This window comes from Parasteatoda tepidariorum, chromosome 1 (genome assembly GCF_043381705.1).
Source record: "Parasteatoda tepidariorum isolate YZ-2023 chromosome 1, CAS_Ptep_4.0, whole genome shotgun sequence".
NCBI classification, from domain to species: Eukaryota; Metazoa; Arthropoda; class Arachnida; order Araneae; family Theridiidae; genus Parasteatoda; species Parasteatoda tepidariorum.
This window is the reverse complement of record NC_092204.1, coordinates 7,979,907-7,990,998: the sequence shown is the minus strand read 5'-3', so window position 1 is coordinate 7,990,998 and position 11,092 is coordinate 7,979,907. Positions and strand designations below refer to the sequence as shown.

Sequence of the window (11,092 nt, the reverse complement as noted above, 5' to 3'; positions counted from 1 at the left end):
TGTGTAAGAAAAAGTGACAAAAACTAAATGTTTTGGTAAGTAGCTTATATTTTATTTTGATAGCTTTACTTCATTTCCAACTAACTGTCAGTTTTCACCCAGAAAAATGTCGAAACAAGTTCTTAGAAGAAATAATATTAATTATAAGAATAATTATAAGAATTGTAATTCCTATAATTACAAGAATAATTATAAGAATTATAGAAATAATTCTTATAATTATTCTTGTAATTACAGGAATATATAGGAATTACAATTCTTATAATTATTCTTATAATTAATATTATTTCTTCTAAGAACTTGTACTGTCTGGATTGTTTCTACATATACAGAGTACTTCCATTGTACATTTTCGGCTAACGTATTTCTACTAATTATTATTTCTATAATTCTTATAATTATTCTTGTAATTATAGGAATTACAATTCTTATAATTATTCTTATAATTAATATTATTTCTTCTAAGAACTTGTTTCGACATTTTTCTGGGTGAAAACTGACAGTTAGTTGGAAATGAAGTAAAGCTATCAAAATAAAATATAAGCTACTTACCAAAACATTTAGTTTTCGTCACTTTTTCTGACACAAAAATGCCAATCTAAAATTTCAGGTACTTTCTTGAAATTTGAATTCACAGTTATTCTGAGTGCACTAACTACGCAACAGTCTTTTGCAGAAATGTGCAACTCATCGAATACAATACGTTGAACACGCATTACATAGTAATTTCTGATCCGATAACCTTATAAAGCAATAAATTGTTCTCCCGGTTAAATGACCGTTTGTGGTAGAAACAGGTATACGACAAGTATTATTCGAAGCAAACAAAATACAAAAAAAATAAATAATAATAATAATAATAATAATGGAATATATAACTGTTAGAAAAAGTCATGAAGTCAAATGTGCAAAAACGATAAGATGATAGTCGCATTTTTGATGCAGAAGTTCTTGACCGATTATGGTATGTTTAGTGTTAAATATTAAGAACTTTTTAAGCGTTGCTGTTTTACTGTATTTTCATTTTGGGGCAATTACAAACTGACTGTTATGCAATATGTTACTTACCCAACATCCATCTTTTAAAAATGGGAAACTTATGAAAGTTTCTAAAAATTGGAGATATTGTAAATGATACCTTGAGTTTTTTCCAACAACAATTATTAGATTAGAACTGCTTGATTTTTTAAAACTGAGTTATATGGTCAAATTGCCCCTTTAGAAAAAATACCAGGTGCGAATAAATATGTAATTCTCTTAGTCTTGGTTTTATTTTAATTTATTTTGAATCCAACATTTCGTATTTTTCGGCGTATTTTTCAAAAATAGTTGTTTTAAGAAAGTAGTAACTAACCGAAAAGCTAGTAAGAAAGCAATTTTTTTTCTTTATTAATGCAAAAATTAACTGCAATTCGAGAAAAAAAAGTATGGTCAAAACAACCGAAATATGGTAAAATATACCGTGTTTGTTAGTCTATGGGAACACCAAAGGTCGGTAATTTTTACCGAAGTGCTTTGGTAACGATTTTGTTAAAATTACCAATAATATGTTGTTTTGCAATATGTGATAAAATTTAGTAGATTTGGTAATTTTATCATGAAACGTAACATGAAAACCATTTCTTCGGTTAAATTTACTTTTTAGTTTTGTATTTTTCAATAAATGTACGGTAATGAAAAAAATCAGAATTTTTAAAATCAGAATTTCCATTAATACGAACGGAAAATTTACCTAACGATTGGTTTAAATACCGTATATTTTGGTTTTGATAACAAAAAATTTAAAAAAAAATTACATTTTTTTCTTACCTAGATCAATAGTATGATTACCTATGTTTTGAATTGAAATCTTTAAAAAATTTGGTTTATATAATTTTATTCAAACTTTTTCTAAATGAAAAGTCTATATTTCGATCACTATATTGATATGATTCATTCAAATATTGTTCAGTGATTACTTTCTGATGGATATTAAAACAATGATCAAAACAAAAACAGAAATATTGAACAATTTTACTGCTCAAATATTTAAAAAAAATAGATAATCGATCGTTTTACATAAGTCCGAAGGTTGCTGGCTTTTAATTAATTACGTATTTCATTTATTTTTTAATACGACATTTTAAATGACCCGATGAAAAAATGTTTTTCAAGACTCCCTCTTAAAGGCTATTTGCTCAGCTGAAATTCTTCTACAATCGAAAAACTGCAATCGTACAGTTTGAGTATATATTTGAAATAACTTCCTTATAAATTCGTTGAACTGCGTCATTTCTTGAGTATTATAAAATATACTTATAATAAAATTTCTGTAAAGAATGAGAACTTATATTGGTAATTGTTCCAGAATCTTTGATTTTAGGCTAAATTTTTAATCTTAATTTTCTAATTGTTGCACAGGCTCAAATCTGATACCGTAATGTTATAAATTTAATTTTACTTGCAAAGGTCTACAAAAGTTTCTACTAAAATCCAGAACCAATTTTTTTCAGAGCCAGTATAAATATAAAGGAAAATGCCAGGACTGAGTTTCACATTTTATCAAATTGTACATTAACAGCTTTTTTTTTAATGTTATCAAATTGATTAATGATAACTAAATTAATTAAACGGTCAAAAGTTTCTAATTTGAGCAGATAAAAAAAACTATTACAACTTTTGACAACCGTTTTATAGGGCGGGTTATATTGGGTGAATGTAACCCGCCCTATAAACGGGTTTGTGGTTGTATGACGTGGGCGACGCTGCTCCACCGCCATAGGTGCTCACTGGGTAACGAGAGTAGCAATTCTGGCATTTCAGAGGCCAATGGGAAATAGACCCAAGTGCCCGCCATTAACCGGGAAAAAAATTATATTTCTAAATTTTGGCTGCTGAAGACCCTTTTTTATTTTGCTAATTGTTTTATTTTTTTAAATGTTAATTAGTAAATCTTTTGTTGCTGTTATTATACTTGAATTTATTTCAAACCCAGTAATGCAGGGACCGGGATAGCCTGGTTGGTAGGGCATTGGGCCCATGTTCAAGAGGTTGAGTGTTCGATTCCCGCTGGCCGAACACTCCCCGTGTAGTAAATGGTGGCTGATGCGCGTTAAATTTGTCGAGTCACAAAATACTCCATGTTCCCATGACAAATCATACCTCTGGGGATACTGATCCAGGAGTTTCCTTGTCTTCTGGATTGGTTCAAAATTACAAGACTACGGAGTTGAACATTAGTAGTCGTAAACCCAAAGAAACTGTGTGGGCTATTCAACGACGGTTATAAAATAAAAATAAAACCCAGTAATGCTCGTCACGTAAAACTTTTTTGGCTCATTAAAATGAAACCAAAAACTTTTAGGCTGATAAGGAAATACATCATTGATTGCTCAATTAGCGTGATATATCTGGGGAAGTTTACAATGAACCCAGATACTTTCAGGCTGATTTGAAAATATATATAATTAGCCTAGTTATCCAAACAATTATTATTTAACTAACTTTGATCGAATCAATGTGATTCACGGCATTTCTTCATTCAATGCGCCGGCATAATAATTAAGCTCATTCTTATAAGTCAAAGCGAGTTCAGGCTGATTGTATAAATGTCCATTCATTTTTAATTATAACGTATGGACTTATATTTTATTTTATAACCCGAGTTGAACAGCCGACCCAATTTTTTTGAGCCTACGACTACTAATGTTCTACTCCGTAGCCTTGTAATTTTGAACCCAATCCAGAAGACAAGGAAACTCTTGGATCAAGTATTGGGAGAAATTTGCCTTTGTGAAGGATTTTTGATGGAACTGACCGCCACTTGCGTTACATGGAGAGGAAGACCACGAGAACCTCCAACGGTTAGCCTCACGGCAAGGGGACTTCAACCCATGATCCGTCTACCACTGAAGATATTTCACGTCAGAACTGTGGAATTCGTATCGACCAACCATATTCGACCAACCGTATCGATGCGGAATTCGTATCGACCAACCATATTCGAACCCGGTTCACCTCATTGGAAGGCGAACGCTCTATCCTTTAAAGTATAGAGTCTAAACCATCACGGTTCGTACGCACTTAAAATAATCAGTCTGAAAAATATCATATTTAATTGAAAATACTGAATATTTTTCCAATAAACTATTTCCAATGCTAATTTTGCAAAAAACAAGATTTTTCAATTTGCATTATATATCTTTTTCTATTTCATAGGGATTAATCAGGCAGAGCTTTTGTTGAAACGTTTTAAATTTTGAAAGATGCTATTTTATATATAAAAAAACAATTAATTCAAAAAATTTTAAATATTCATTAAAAATATGCGTTTATTTTAGAAGAATTTCGTTACGGATGAGTGTAAACGTACATTACGTGTAATGGGTATAAACGTACGTACGGGATAAACGTACATTAATATTAGAAGAGAAAAGCCTTAAAACAATTGGCATGATTTCAACGAAACAAACAATGCATTCTGAATATGACGTAATTTTAAAATAGAAGCAAAAAACTCAGCCATATTCAATTTTTAATTAAGTTTAACTAATTTTAAATAAGAAATAATATTCGCGTATCATAAAAAAATGTCCTTTGTTTACACAAAGGAACATGTATTTTGAATATTCAATGGATTGAAAGATTTTGGTCATTGAACTTTCGCCTAGAATTTGGGCGTAGGGCAATTTACAAATATAGTAGGTGTTCAACCTACTAGTAAGATTTGTCATTTATAATAAGCTGTCTCAGTCAAAATTGTAAAATGCCTTTTTTTTTTGTATGCATTTATTTATAAACTAATTTCCGATTTTTATTTTTACAGTTTTTAAATTCCTCTGATTGAACACTAAAAATGGTGAGTCAATTTTTCTTACAACTATTTAATGTTTCTTTCATATTTCAAATCTGATTTTTAAAAGCAATATTTTGAGCTCTAACAAATTTGCCTCGACACGTGGAAAAATATGATCATGTTTGAACCATAATATCTTGCAAGTTGGCTTCAAACTTTATAACATATTAAATTCAAATTTTTTTCCATTGAAATTGAACAATAGTATCTTGCAAGTTGGCTGCCACCTTTATAAGATGCTAAACTCAATAATGTTTCCGTTCAAGTTGAACCATAATACCGAAGAAATTGAATGACATCCTAGATGTTAAATTCAACAATCAAATTGAACCATAATATCGTGCAGGTTGGCTGCAAACTTCATAAGATATTCAATTCAAAAACTTTTCTGTTTAAGTTCAACTATAACGTTGAGAAAGTTGGCTAGAAACTTTATAATATATTAAACTCGACAATCTTTTCGTTCAAATTGAGCTATAATATTGAGAAAGTTGGCTAAAAGCTTTGTAAGAAGTTAAATTTAACAATGTTTTCGCTCAAGCATCCATAATATCGAGTAATTCGACTGCCATCTTTAATTTTAAATTCAACAATCAAATTGAACCATAATATCGTGCAAGTTGATTACAAACTTTATAAACTGTTAAATTCAACAATGCCTTCCAATCAGGAGAACCGGGGTCGAATCCCGATAGCTGGTCGAAACGAATTCCGCATTCGGCTTTCACCGACCACAGTGCTGACGTGAAATATACTCAGTGGTAGACTGATCATCGGTTAGAGTCTTCTCGTGGTCTCCCACTCCATGTAACGCAGATGCGGGTTAGCTCCATCAAAAAGTCCTCCACGGAGGCAAATATCTCCCCATACTCGATCCAGGAGTTTCCTTGTCTTCTGTATAGGGTTTAAAATTACAAGGCTACGTAGTTGAACATTAGTAGTCGTAAACCCAACAATGGGCTCGGCTGTTCAACGACGGTTATAAAATAAATATAAAATGTTAAATACAAGTTGAACCGAAATATTGTGTAAGTGCAATCCGCAATATTGTGCAATCTCCAAACTTTATAAAGTCCCGCAGTGGACTGATCGTTAAGACACGGTTCCCAGCAGATCACCGAAGTCAAGCATCACTGGCTACGGTCAGTGTGCGGGTGGGTGACCACTTGGATCAGTCTGCGTAGGGACCGAGGGTGTGCGGTATTGGTCCTCGTTAAACTGTGCTACCGTAAAGTGCTCGACTTCGCNTAACGCAAATGCGGGTTAGTTCGATCAAAAAGTCCTCCACGAAGCAAATTTCTCCCAATACTGGTTCAAAATTACAAGGCTACGTAGTTGAACATTAGTAGTCGCAAACCCAACAATTGGGTCGGCTGTTCAACGACGGTTATAAAATAAAATATAAAATGTTAGATACAAGTTGAACCGAAATATTGTGTAAGTGCAATCTGCAATATTGTGCAATCTCCAAACTTTATAAGAAATTTAATTCAAATATGTTTCCGTTCAAGTTGATCCATAATATCGTGTAATCAAGTTTTAGATGATTTAATTTGCGTGCAACTGCGGTTGTTGCAAATATACACGATATTTGATTTAACCAACTCTAAATTTTCTAAGAATGTGAGAGAGCGATTGCTTCAAAATGGCCACCATATAACTCATTCTTTAATGATTTGAATTTTCATCTCTTTGTGTGGTGAATGCATACTTTAAAGTGGCTTGCGTGACGAATCTTGCATCAAACTTTGTGATGCTCAAAACATAGAAAAAAAAATTAAAGAAAAATATCAATGTATTTGCTTTTGATTACAAGATATTTTACACTAATAAAACTCATATTAAACGTAAATTCAGTTCTTTGTTTTAAAGCAATAAAGATTAACCCTAATGCTATTGCAACAGCTAAAGTGTTAATTTATCTTAAAACAAACAGTTCATTACTTTAATGTCGTTTGATAAAGATTACGGAAGGTTAGGAAATTCCCCGATTAATTTATATATGAAGCAAAACTTCTTGAATTTTAAAAGAAAATAACTGCTTGAAAATATTTTGCAAAGTTCGCGTAAAAGATTGATCCTTCGGTAACTGCTGTTGAGGTAAGATTTATACGAACTTGTTTCGCTAGTTAACGTTTGCTAAAAAAATCCAGTATATTTAGATGGGTAAAGCCACTGCCAATACCAGAAAAACCTACTTGAAATCAAACGAATTTTTAAGGCAGTGGGTGCGTATTTAGTTTTTTCAGTGGCCAAAAATATGATTTCAGCCACACACACGTCAGAGCCAGTTTTACAGGGAGGACCCAACCATACTCCATTCATTCATCCTTAAATCGTTATTTTCATCTGAACCAGAGGACGATAAATCTCCAATTCAGTACCCCAGAGGTGTTGATTTGTTAGTGAGGAATTTGTGACCCCGACATATTTAGCGTGCACCAGTCACCATTTAATACACGGGGATTCTTCAGTCGGCGGATTCGAACTCCATGTTCTCTCGAACATGAGCCCAATGTCCTACCCAACAAGGATTCTAGGCCCTGTGTTTTTGTTTTATTCTAATATGTATGCAAATTCTTGAAAGTGCAAAATATGTAAACATGCAAAATATGTAAGCATGCAAAATATGTAAACATGTAAAATATGTAAACATGCAAAATATGAGCGCATTCAACGACTTTATAATTGAAGATTGATTCATCACCCAAAAAAAGTGCTTTAAAAACGTTCTATTTATTCCTCAACATAAGTTTGAAAGTGAAATAAAGAAAGCGATTTCGAAACTACCTCGAAAACGCGTATTCCTTTATTACATTTTAAAGTATTACGTTTGAAGAAAATAACGCCTCTAAAAATATTATTCAAACAATAAAAACATATTTTTTTCACAATTTGAAGTAGTGGAGAACCGATTATCCGGAACGATCGGGGCTGTCGCTATTCCGGATAACTGATTTTTCCGGTTTTCTGAATCGCTACAAAAAGCCGTGTGTTTTAGTGTTAAACCCAACTAAAAAAAAATATTTGGAAATAATCTTAAAAATAAGAAAAAACGATGAGGTAATACACTAATGATTATTTCTGAAATGATGGTAAGGTAAACATCTTTCAAAAAAGAAAGAAAAATCCTAAAATCTTATGAGGAAAAAAATTTTTTTTTTTTTAAATTGCGGGAAAATTTATCAAATTTCGTTCCGGTTTTTTGGTTTTCCGGTTTTCTGAATTCCGGATAGCGGGTTCTGTACTGTACTAACTATTAATGAAAACATGCTTTTAAGAATTTTATTCGAACGTATAAAAACGTTTTCTGTGTCACAATTTGAAGTGCTAATTTTGAATAAAATAATAAATAGCAAAATATTTTAAAAAAATATCAAACCACTTGCTTTTTTCTATTTTAAAGTACTGATTTTAAGAGACTTTTTGAAAGGAACTAATCCGCATTTGCGTTACATTGAGAGGAAGACTACGAGAATCTCGCACGGTTAGCCTCACGGCAAGGGGACTCTAACCCATGATCCGTCTACTACTGAGGATATTGCACGTCAGTCGGTGCAAGCCGGATGCGGAATTCGTATCGACCAGCCATCGCCGGGATTCGAACTCGGTTATCCTCATTGGAAGGCGAACGCTCTATCGCGTCTCTATCGTACTTCTTAATCTAATTACACGATTCATAATCTAATTACTATGGTTTAATTAGCACCTTATTAAGGTTTCAGCAAATTCGTAGCATTCGAATTATTGTTACGATTTTTCCTAGAGTGTAATATTTAAAAATAAGAGACTGTTTTTCCTTTTATGCTTCGATAAGTGATCCTAACATTCGAACGTTTTCGAATTTTCTAACAAAACTAATAAATGTTTAAAATACGAAATAAACAAAAATAAATCTCACAGAAAGATTTCTTAACTGCTATCAAAACCTTAGAAAGAGCCGTATAATTTTATGAATGTTTTTAACGGACGTAACTAACAATACTTGTTTTTGTACATGAACGTTTTTCATTGTTAAACTATTTTTTGTAAAATAAATATGAAGAAAATAAATCATACTCTTTTTTTCTATAATTGATAAGAAATGGCTTATTCTTCAGCTATTCAAAGAATTGTCTTGAAATGAGTGTTAAAACATTTAATTTACAAATAAAAAAAATCCATAAAATTTTGAAAAGATTTACGTTTATAGTTTAATTCAAAAATATAATTTATATCATATTTTAGAATTAAAGGAAATTCCACGTTATTATCAGAAACAAAGAGGCTTCATTATCTAGGTATTATGTTATATTATTTTTTTAGATCATTTAAGTCTGTACGTTGATTTATTTCGGTCTTTAATACATTTGGAAAACAATGGCAAATTAAACTATGCTGTTGTATAAAGAAAGAAAATCAATAAAATTTTATTTTAAATCTTTGATTGGATAAATTGATTCATTTCTTTTTTTGTCGATGCACAAAAAACTTTAATATTTATTTTAACAATAGCTTTAAGAATAAGAGAATTCTTCGCTCTTTTTTCAAATTTTGAATCACAAATTAAGTTGTTTCATTAGTTAAATTGATGAAAGCATTTTGCAATTTTTAATAGATTAAAAAAGAATGAGGCAAAAGTGTAAACATTTCTTTTAAAAATAGTGTTAATAGTGCTTTGTTTACAAAATATTTTCAAAACTTGTTGTTACAGAATAACGTTAATAATTATAACAATAATATTAATTGAAGTTTAAATTTTAACGGAAATTTTGTTACGAAAAGTTTTAGTAACGTTTTTAACGTTACGAAGTATTTTAGCAACGTTATTTATACAGGGAAACCTCCAAGAAAGACAACCTCTGCTGTGTAGCGACCTCCTCTATTTACTATCACTTCTGGGAGGCATGAAATTTTTTCCGTAGACTTTTCATTGAGGAGTTGTAGTTAATTTACGTCGCGCTAGAGCTGCACAATGGGCTATTGGTGACGGTCTGGGAAACATCCCTGAGGATGATCCGAAGACATGCCATCACAATTTTGATCCTCTGCAGAGGGGATGGCATCCCCACTTCGGTAACCCGATTAACTGCACGCGAAGTCGAGCACTTTACGTTAGTAGAGTTTAACGAGGACCCATACCGCACACCCTCGGTCCCTACGCTGACTGATCCAAGTGGTCACCCACCCGCACACTGACATCAGTCAGTGATGCTTGACTTCGGTGATCTGCTCTGTCGCCAAGGAAAATAAAAAAAGTCGCATTGTAAGTTACACTTGAAGCAATGTGATAATTTTAAACTATAATCTTGCCGTGAAGAATTATCTGGGCTTTAGAACAGACAAATAACTTAAATATTTTAAAAGTTATTAAACTTTTTTTTAAAAAATTGCCAATTTGGCGACATTTTTCTACCTAGATGAAAATTATCAAAATCACTGTCGTATTCTCTGTTTTTGCAAATTTTTATGAGCCCAGGTAATGTAGCATTGGCGTAAGTTTAAGTTTTAAATGTTAAAGAATTAGACCAGATACGCTTTTCTGTGGCCTTTCTCCATTTTGATGTTTTGCGCCATTTTCACAATAATCGTAGGCAGTTGCTGGCTCTGGTTAGGCTAAACTTGACCTCACAGTCATGAGTAACAGTTGCAAACTCACAACAGTTATAAAAATAGCATATCATTCAAAAAAGAGCATCATTTCATATGATGACGGAGACTTCGAAAAACAGCCTTAACAAATCAAATAAGTAGATTCAAATGTATTCGAAATATTTGTGAGTAAAAAGCTGATATACACCGAAGAGCCATTACATTATGACCACCCTCCAATCTATAACAGTGGGCTCGCCCAGGTTTGTAATGAATATTCGTATCCAGCAGCGCCCCCTATGTAATTGGAATTAATGAAAATTATTATGTCTTGGTTTTCTGTGTTAATATGTATGTGTTTGTGTTACGTCCTAATAAATGTTTCTAAAAGTAACAATTCGTTTGTCAATTCGAAAGTAATTAGTTTCGTAACACATGGCAACAGTTTTTCCTGCGGGGGACGGTGTTTACCGACAGGATAATGCACCATGTCATAAGGATCGAATCGTCGAGGAACATTCCAGTGACTTTCAAGTCATGTCTTGCCCCCAAAATTCCCTTGACCTTAATCCAATAGAGCATTTGTGGTCCTACTTGGAAAACCAAATTCGTGCTGCCACGCTACCCCCTCGCAATGTGAGGGAATTGCAGGACCAGTTGGTGAGCGCTTGGTACCAGATACCTCAG

At 32.4% G+C, this 11,092-nt stretch overlaps 1 protein-coding gene across 1 annotated transcript in view; it reads left to right on the top strand.

Annotated features, from left to right (window-relative positions):
* Positions 1–4,809: 4,809 nt before the first annotated feature.
* The window catches only part of LOC107447362 (sodium-dependent transporter bedraggled), a 113,053-nt gene continuing 106,770 nt past the window's right edge, over positions 4,810–11,092 (top strand). Inside the window, exon 1 of the mRNA XM_071184970.1 lies at positions 4,810–4,837. The gene's annotated coding sequence lies outside the window, so the exon portion shown is untranslated. The remainder of the gene's footprint in view (positions 4,838–11,092) is intronic.